General features: G+C 38.6%; 1 long non-coding RNA gene across 1 annotated transcript; it reads right to left on the bottom strand.

Annotated features, from left to right (window-relative positions):
- Positions 1–2,263: 2,263 nt before the first annotated feature.
- On the bottom strand, positions 2,264–3,584 carry LOC135246178 (uncharacterized). The gene is made up of 3 exons (XR_010327536.1): positions 3,351–3,584; positions 2,837–2,864; positions 2,264–2,379 (listed from the first exon to the last, which is right to left on the bottom strand). It is a non-coding gene; the product is annotated as an uncharacterized LOC135246178 (long non-coding RNA).
- Positions 3,585–10,655: the final 7,071 nt, after the last annotated feature.

Below are 10,655 nucleotides of genomic sequence, written 5' to 3' on the forward strand. Positions count from 1 at the left end.
TTGCATGGCTTATTGCTGGCGTCATCGCGAGGTACCTGAAGTGATTAAGCTGTCCATTCAGTTCTCTATACGTGAAGAATTTCTGATTTGTGACAAAATGACTTAGGTATAGAGCGAAGTCATATGCGACGATACCCTCAAATAAGTCATGGCCCAGACAAGGAGGCAGACCAAGTTGGCACACATGGAAGTGGGTTAATTTGATAAATTTGGAATCAAATCAAATTTAATTCCCATTGACAGTTTTGATGTACTTACGTTATGCTGCATGCTGTGCTGCGCTGTCTTTGTATGATGCAATTGTTTTCTTTTCACCTGTTGTGAAGGAGATGACAAAAATTGAGCATGGCCAACAGTACATAATAGAGCCCGACCGATGCCAGATTTTGGGTCGGTGCCAATCCCGATTTTGGGAGTCCTAGCCCACCGATTACCGATGTTTTGACCGATATTTTGTCAAAAAGTGCAACATTTTCAAACCAATTTGAAAAACTTATATTTTATTAAAGTTTCTATATTTAAGAACATTTAACTTATAAGCAAACAAAAAAAATTAAAATAAACACACAAAACTTTTAGATAAAAAAGTAAAAGATGATATTAAATTAAATATACATATTAACACTATATTTAAGTGTGTGAAATCAAAATAACTCCACACCTTGCTTTTACTCCTTTCTTTTCCAACATCTATAAAAAAATTAATGTAAAAATCCCTTTTCCAGTTTCAAACATGTATTTTTATGATTATTATTATTATTATTGTTGTTATTATTAATTTGTTATTATTATTTCTTAGTATCTATTCTCAGTACATTAATTATATTTTCTTATTTTATTCCTACTAAGACTATCAAACGAGCTTCCCTGTCCATAAGAATTAGACGGTGAAAATAACTACAATGCGCTCTGGCGTGACTAGATGACACACTCGCTGCTAATAACGCATTAGCTATGACACAGCCTCGTTATTTCTTATTATATTTTCTCAGTAAGTTAAATTAATTATATTTTCTTATTGTATTTTCTTATATGTATGAGCTTTCGTGCAGGTTACCCGCTAACTATTGGTTGATTCAGTTCTCCAACAGCAATCCTTCTCTCATGTTATCACGACAAAGCTAGATAACATGGCTTAAAATGATTCATGTTCGAAGTGTTTTATCTGCTTTTTTACTGTCTGGTTAGCTTGCTACGATGACGCGTGACAAGATGACACTCGCTTGCAATCACGCCTTGGCTATTTACAAAACATCATATAGTAGCTAATATCATTATCTCAGATAAAAAACAACAAAAAACAAAAAACAAATGTGTGACACATTCAATCACCATTTTATTTTGGCTGGTTATTTATTTGAGAATACAGCGATGTCCTCTGGAAATGTAGATCCTACGCTGCTTATGTGCTCACTTCCAGTTCATAAAGGCTTGCTAGCTTGCTAAAGTGAACCAAATATGTTAGCTAGCTCGCTCGTTTGATAATGAGGATTGATAAACATAGTGGTCGTATAAACGCATTTAATTAAAAACTTTCACTAAATCTACATACCTTTATTGCATAACCGAATCTGTGCAGACAAGTCTTGCAGTGGAGAATATTGGATGAGGCACGAGTAACAAACGTCTTATTAAGAAGTAAGCGCGTCAGCTGCTGCAGTTCACACTTGTATTAGAGCTCCCTCTACTGGATAATTGTAGTAAATAGCAATTACAACGTTCAAGCAGACAAGTACAGATAAATAATCATCGTTTTTTTGTTTATTATATAATATATATTAATATATTATAGATATATCGAGTCGGGCTCTAGTACATAATCTGCAGAAATGGGTGCCTTTACTGAAGTTTTCACTAAAGCCACTCTGTGATCCCATATCATTCTTTCCAAGATAAGGTGGGACTGGCTCAATGTATCTAAACTGATTTTTAAAAACCGTTTTTGTCTTTGATCAGTTTTCAAGGTACCAGTGTTGCATGCCGAAACAAATCCTCGGATTTAAAAACCCTCTCTCTCACGGTCAGAGATATCCAATGATACCAGCTTTTCGTCCAACTTATGAAGTAAATGAGACTGACTGATATCATGCACTGCTTGAAAATCCTCAATAATAGACTGTATGACTGATGCTGGCAGTAAAAGTTTTGCCTGCAACTTTAAATAAAGAAAGCCAAATTGTTCAAGAAAAGGGATTCATCTGCTCTCTCTGGCAGCACCGCTGCTTGGTCTCCTCGTTATCATCACTTACGTTACGTCGTCAGTCAAATCCCCTCCCAAAACTGAAACATCCTCAACTTGTTCATTGGTTGCCGTTAGTCTCGTCTCTGTTCCTACTGTTACATGGCCCAGAAGACTGGATACTGTACAAGACTTGTGTACTGTGGAAAAATTAGAAATAAAGGAAGAGCGACTGAAAACGTTCTCCCACACTGACGAAATGGACAAGAAACGGCCCTGCCCTCTCCGATATGAATTTCAAATGAGAGTTTAAACTGGATAAATCATTGCATCTAACATTGCAAAATTCTACATGACAAGATACACACTCGATTGCAGTTACCTGTGCTCTCCTCTTATCTTTATGCTCTCGATATACATGACATTCCAACTGCGTCATGTTTCTGACGAACAGGAGCAATCAAAAAAGCGCATTTAAACAACGCGGTTGGAAGACTCGCATGTACTTTCATATGCCTAACAAACGCATACTTCGTTAAGCATTGGTGACCACAATACTGACATGTAAACATGCTTTCATACTAAGCTATCGCTGGCGAATGATTGGCCGTTATGATACTAACTAGTTTGATGAATTCGAAAGCATACGTAGCCTACCTGCACAATCCGGCGACACTCTAGCCAGCTGCAACAAAAATACTCAAAGTACAGGGTTGCCTTGGAAAGAACAAGAAAATTTATGTGAAATACAGATCAACGTATTCTGTTGGAAATCAAAAACGAACAAATTGTGATATAATTACTTTTAAATTCGCGTAGCCTATTAGGTGTGACACTCGAAACTTGGCATTGCTTTGTTAGCAAATTCTCTGTCGCCACTACTAACCAACGGCTTCCCAATATCCATAGCAATTTCCAGTTAATTACTGAAAATTCAAAGCGGTGTTATGCAGTTAAGAGCAAAACGCCCACAATGCTGTTCTGTCTTAAGCAATGTGCGTATATCAATAAAACAGCAGATTACTGTAGGAATTTCCCTGTAATTTCACATCAATTTCATGCCGTGTACCAACAATGACAATGAGTTTGCTTTTATATTTATTGATTTTTATAGATTTAATCAGCTGGACGTGAAATGTTCTTCTGCGGGCGTTTGGGCATATTATCTTACCGTTGTCAAGCAAAACTCTGCTTCGTAGTTCTAATTGGACCGTCCTTATGCAGACACTCTGGTTTGTAGTTCTAGTCGCACGTTGTTAAGCAAACATCTCTGGTCGTAAGTTCTATGAAAACAATGATTTTATCAAGAAAAAATAGTTCATTCCCGTTTCATACCATGCAATTTGTTGTGTTCAATAATAGATGTTACAGGTTGAGTGTATTCTGACCACTAGGAGGCACTGTATTACTTTCCGAAGTAGTTGGAAGACTACCCTAGTAAGGATGTGACGTAAGGGGAAAGTGTGTTGACAGGAGAGATTGGGTTAAGATCAGAGACTGTAAAAATATGGACACAGCTACTGTGGCGTCACCCATTGACTCTCCGTGGGTCTCTAAAACACGTTTTGAAGCTCAATGGCGGGCGCGCCATTTTTCGATTTGGAGCCAAAACCATAGAGTTAAGCGGTCTTGTGATTTTTACAATTTGATTGACAGTCCGGTGCGGAAAAGCCCCTCAACCTGAGCGAGGCTAGCTGACTGTCTGCCGTTATGTTTTAAAATATATTATCAGATGTTTACGGAGTTTAGTTTCCATCCGTGACTGTACTGTGTCATGTAATCACGTTATGTATGACATTAAAAATACAATTAGGCTATGTTCAGTTATCTTCAATTTATGTTTCTCAGCAAAACGAATATGCTTAGCTAGCATATCAGCTTGCCAGTGAGCTAGGTAGGCTGTCCGTGGTTAGCTCACGCGTTAGCAATATGAAGGGAAGAACATTGACTACACTGATGGTCAATCAATCGGAGATGTGTAGGCTACTGGTGATTTGACTAGGCAAATTTTCGTATAACTGTCTGGTAGATCTGTTAACCGAGCAAGTTATCGTCGTAGGTTTTCGCCAGTCAGATAATGAGCCTGCTACTACTAGCTACTCCATCGCCGTTTGTGGTGTTCACTTGCTGGGTGACGCTAGGTGACCGATCGTTCGCAAATCACTTTCTACCGAACAAAAATTAACACTCAGCGGTGATGAACAAATCTACCAAGTATTTTAATAACTGATCTGCAGGCGTGTAAATATGACAACGCACTTTGTACGGCAAGTTTTCCACCTGGTGCATGAAGAAAAATAATGTAGCCTACGTTGAATTTCTAATTATTATTAGGCTATTATTTTTTCTTGTAAATCATCAAAACCAATGGAGAAAAGCCAATATACGCAAGGAGCCCCAGAACCGATTCTGAGAACCACTGTCTTAAATGCCTAGCTTGTCGGTCTCTTAAATGCTAAAAACATGTTCCTTTATAAATGCCAAGATGGTTAATTTCGTTAAATTCTGTGTGTGATTTCATCGTGTGTTGTATATTCAGCAAATGAACCTTGAAACTCTTAATTACGCCGTGAAACTGAAAAAGTGTTTATCCCAAAATCGGGATTATAGTAGCTTTGTCACATGCGTGAAGCATGGCCCAGGTAGACATTTACGGAATGTACCACGACTGACAAGCCGCCAAACACGTTTGACAGATTGAATGTTTGCGGTTAAGGTTAGCTAGCTAGTCAAATGGCTTGGTAGCCGAAGTTGCGAACTGTTTTAGCACAGGCTACTACTGGACTACCAAATATAGCAAGCTGATTACGCTTTCTGCCAAGTAATTATTTGGTTAAGTAGGCTAAAGGAAATAGTAAAAATGACTCGGATACCGAAAAACTTAAGAGAGGATTATTTTATGGTCGTCTAGAGCAGCTGTAAATAGCACACGCCATAATGAAATCACCACGAAATGGGATGCCTGCATTTTCAGACTTAGCACAAATTCATCTGCCTAGCACTGTCACCCTTTTATAAAACATAGCGTCTTTCTAAAACGGATTTTGAATGCAGCTAGCTTAATGAATAATGAGGCCTTTTAAATGCCTGGGGCAAATAAAAGAGGCGATTGGGCTCCACAGTTAACGAAGAAGCACCTGCGTGGGCACCGGATGCGCTTCGCAGTTCGTTAGGCAAATAAGCGATCTCATAAATCTGAATTCCCGACACAGAAATAATTCACAATTCTTTATAAGACGCTGTGGCACTGGATACAATTTAAACAAAATAATTGATAGAATACTAACCTGTAATCGGCAGCAGTTGTGTGCGTCACCCGTTTTAAATACAGAGTTTTAATGCTATTAGCGATCTCATAAATTCAAATTCCCGAGACAGATATAATTAGCCAGTATATCTAAAACGAACTTGGTGTAATTGGAGACAATTTACAAGCGGTACACGTCCTCCTGATAGATCGCGTGGGCACCGGAATGCGCTTCGCGTTCGTTAGGCGAATAGCGATCTCATAAATCTGAATTCCCGACACAGAAATAATTCACATTCTTCTATAACGACGCTGTGGCACTGGATACAATTTAAACAAAATAATTGATAGAATACTAACCTGTAATCGGCAGCAGTTGTGTGCGTCACCGTTTTAAATACAGAGTATAATGCTATTAGCGATCTCATAAATTCAAATTCCCGAGACAGATATAATTAGCCAGTATATCTAAAACGAACTTGGTGTAATTGGAAACACGTTATAAAGCGGTCACGTCCTCCAGATAGATCGCGTGGGCACCGGATGCGCTTCGCAGTTCGTTGGCGAATAGCGATCTCATAAATCTGAATTCCCGACACAGAAATAATTCACCAATTCTTCTATAATGAACGCTGTGGCACTGGATACAATTTAAACAAAATAATTGATAGAATACTAACCTGTAATCGGCAGCAGTTGTGTGCGTCACCCGTTTTAAATACAGAGTATAATGCTATTAGCGATCTCATAAATCCAAATTCCCGAGACAGATATAATTAGCCATGTACATCTAAACGAACTTGGTGTAATTGGAGACAATTTACAAGCGGTACATGTCCTCCTGATAGATCGCGTGGGCACCGGAATGCGCTTCCGCAGTTCGTTGGGCGAATAGCGATCTCATAAATCTGAATTCCCGACACAGAAATAATTCACCAATTCTTCTATAACGAACGCTGTGGCACTGGATACAATTTAAACAAAATAATTGATAGAAAACTAACCTGTAATCGGAGGCAGTTGTGTGCGTCACCCGTTTTAAATACAGAGTATAATGCTATTAGCGATCTCATGAATCCAAATTCCCGAGACAGATATAATTAGCCAGTACATCTAAAACGAACTTGGTGTAATTGGAAACACGTTATAAGCGGTACATGTCCTCCAGATAGATCGCGTGGGCACCGGATGCGCTTCCGCAGTTCGTTGGGCGAATAGCGATCTCATAAATCTGAATTCCCGAACAGAAATAATTCACGAATTCTTCTATAACGAACGCTGTGGCATTGGATACAATTTCAAAATATGTTTCATTAAATTTTATTGGGTATGAAACATTTTCATTCAATTTCTGGAATTTTCCTGAATATGCCAAACATGTCCAGGGATGTAATATTATGGTGCAGTTGTCATGAAAATACCCTTTTGTTGAAGCATTTTACATGCAATCCATGTTATTATTACATAAGGCATAATAACCAAATATGTTAGCTAGCTCGCTCGTTTGATAATGAGGATTGATAAACATAGTGGTCGTATAAACGCATTTAATTAAAAACTTTCACTAAATCTACAGACCTTTATTCGCAACCGAATCTGTGCAGACAAGTCTTGCAGTGGAGAATATTGGATGAGGCACGAGTAACAAACGTCTTATTAGAGAAGTAGCGCGTCAGCTGCTGCAGTTCACACTTGTATTAGAGCTCCCTCTACTGGATAATTGTAGTAAATAGCAATTACAACGTTCAAGCAGACAAGTACAGATAAATAATCATCGTTTTTTTGTTTATTATATAATATATATTAATATATTATAGATATATCGGTCGGGCTCTAGTACATAATCTGCAGAAATGGGTGCCTTTACTGAAGTTTTCACTAAAGCCACTCTGTGATCCCATATCATTCTTTCCAAGATAAGGTGGGACTGGCTCAATGTATCTAAACTGATTTTTAAAAACCGTTTTTGTCTTTGATCAGTTTTCAAGGTACCAGTGTTGCATGCCGAAACAAATCCTCGGATTTAAGAACCTCTCTCTCTCACGGTCAGAGATATCCAATGATACCAGCTTTTCGTCCAACTTATGAAGTAAATGAGACTGACTGATATCATGCACTGCTTGAAAATCCTCAATAATAGACTGTATGACTGATGCTGGCAGTAAAAGTTTTGCCTGCAACTTTAAATAAAAGAAAGCCAAATTGTTCAAGAAAAGGGATTCATCTGCTCTCTCTGGCAGCACCGCTGCTTGGTCTCCCTCGTTATCATCACTTACGTTACGTCGTCAGTCAAATCCCTCTCCAACACTGAAACATCCTCAACTTGTTCATTGGTTGCCGTTAGTCTCGTCTCTGTTCCTACTGTTACATGGCCCAGAAGACTGGATACTGTACAAGACTTGTGTACCGTGGAAAAATTAGAAATAAAGGAAGAGACGACTGAAAACGTTCTCCACACTGACGAAATGGACAAAAACGGCCTGCCCTCTCCGATATGAGATTTCAAATGAGAGTTTAAACTGGATAAATCATTGCATCTAACATTGCAAATTCTACATGACAAGATACACACTCGATTGCAGTTACCTGTGCTCTCCTCTTATCTTATGCTCTCGATATACATGACATTCCAACTGCGTCATGTTTCTGACGAACGGAGCAATCAAAAAGCGCATTTAAACAACCGGTTCTCCGATGTACTTTCAAATGCCCAAGCATCTGTTAAATTGGATGCAAATACTTGACATGTAAACATTGCTAATTCATACTAAGCTATCAGGGCGAATGATTGCAGTTATGATACTAACTAGTTTGATGAAGCTCTCAGCATCATACATAACCTACTGCAAAGTCATGTGCCTCTGCAGACTGAAGCAAGAGAAATCAAAATACAGGGTTGTGCCATTGTAAACAACTGGAATTCTCATGTTGCATACTGCTAACAAACGATACTTCGTTAAATTGTACACAAATTGTGTAACATGCTTTATACTAAGCCTATGCGTGCTGAACTTGCGTTAGAACTAACTAGTGATTTAGCTCTGCTATGAAAGCAATCTAGCCTGTGCAACAAATACTCAAGTACAGGTTGCCTAAGACATAGAAAATTATGTGAAATAAATCAACGTTTCTGTTGAAATCAAAACGACAAATTGTATTCTAATTCGTCTTTTTACACCGAATCATGCTTGTAGCAATTCTTCCATCAACAACGTCCAATACATGCAATTTAGTTAATTACTGAAAATTCAAACGGTGTTATGCAGTTAAGAGCAAACGCCCACAATGCTGTTCTGTCTTAAGCAATGTCGTATATCAATAAAACAGCAGATTACTGTAGGAATTTCCTGTAATTTCACATCAATTTCATGCCGTGTACCAACAATGACAATGAGTTTGCTTTTATATTTATTGATTTTTATAGATTTAATCAGCTGGACGTGAAAAATGTTCTTCTGCGGGCGTTTGGGCATATTATCTTACCGTTGTCAAGCAAAACTCTGCTTCGTAGTTCTAATTGGACCGTCCTTATGCAGACACTCTGGTTTGTTGTTCTAGTCGCACCGTTGTTAAGCAAACATCTCTGGTCGTAAGTTCTATGAAAACAATGATTTTATCAAGAAAAAATAGTTCATTCCCGTTTCATACCATGCAATTTGTTGTGTTCAATAATAGATGTTACAGGTTGAGTGTATTCTGACCACTAGGAGGCACTGTATTACTTTCCCGAGAGTAGTTTGAAGACTACCCTAGTAAGGATGTGACGTAAGGGGAAAGTGTGTTGACCAGGAGAGATTGGGTTAAGATCAGAGACTGTAAAAATATGGACACAGCTACTGTGACGTCACCCATTGACTCTCCGTGGGTCTCTAAAACACGTTTTGAAGCTCAATGGCGGCGCGGCCATTTTCTCGATTTGGAGCCAAAACCATAGAGTTAAGCGGTCTTGTGATTTTTACAATTTGATTGACAGTCCGGTGCGGAAAAGCCCTCAACCTGAACGAGGCTAGCTGACTGTCTGCCGTTATGTTTTAAAATATATTATCAGATGTTTACGGAGTTTAGTTTCCATCCGTGACTGTACTGTGTCATGTAATCACGTTATGTATGACATTAAAAATACAATTAGGCTATGTTCAGTTATCTTCAATTTATGTTTCTCAGCAAAACGAATATGCTTAGCTAGCATATCAGCTTGCCAGTGAGCTAGGTAGGCTGTCCGTGGTTAGCTCACGCGTTAGCAATATGAAAAGAACATTGACTACACTGATGGTCAATCAATCGGAGATGTGTAGGCTACTGGTGATTTGACTAGGCAAATTTTCGTATAACTGTCTGGTAGATCTGTTAACCGAGCAAGTTATCGTCGTAGGTTTTCGCCAGTCAGATAATGAGCCTGCTACTACTAGCTACTCCATCGCCGTTTGTGGTGTTCACTTGCTGGGTGACGCTAGGTGACCGATCGTTCGCAAATCACTTTCTACCGAACAAAAATTAACACTCAGCGGTGATGAACAAATCTACCAAGTATTTTAATAACTGATCTGCAGGCGTGTAAATATGACAACGCACTTTGTACGGCAAGTTTTCCACCTGGTGCATGAAGAAAAATAATGTAGCCTACGTTGAATTTCTAATTATTATTAGGCTATTATTTTTTTCTTGTAAATCATCAAAACCAATGGAGAAAAGCCAATATACGCAAGGAGCCCCCAGAACCGATTCTGAGAACCACTGTCTTAAATGCCTAGCTTGTCGGTCTCTTAAATGCTAAAAACATGTTCCTTTATAAATGCCAAGATGGTTAATTTCGTTAAATTCTGTGTGTGTGTGTTGTATATTCAGCAAATGAACCTTGAAACTCTTAATTCGCTTCGTGAAACTGAAAAAGTGTTTATCCCAAAATCGGGATTATAGTAGCTTTGTCACATGCGTGAAGCATGGCCCAGGTAGACATTTACGGAATGTACACGACTGACAAGCCGCCAAACACGTTTGACAGATTGAATGTTTGCCGGTTAAGGTTAGCTAGCTAGTCAAATGGCTTGGTAGCGAAGTTGCGAACTGTTTTAGCACAGGCTACTACTGGACTACCAAATATAGCAAGCTGATTACGCTTTCTGCCAAGTAATTATTTGGTTAAGTAGGCTAAAGGAAATAGTAAAAATGACTCGGATACCGAAAAACTTAAGAGGAGGATTATTTTATGGTCGTCTAGAGCAGCTGTAA

The sequence above is a fragment of the Anguilla rostrata genome, unplaced genomic scaffold (genome assembly GCF_018555375.3).
Source record: "Anguilla rostrata isolate EN2019 unplaced genomic scaffold, ASM1855537v3 scaf0028, whole genome shotgun sequence".
NCBI lineage: Eukaryota > Metazoa > Chordata > Actinopteri > Anguilliformes > Anguillidae > Anguilla > Anguilla rostrata.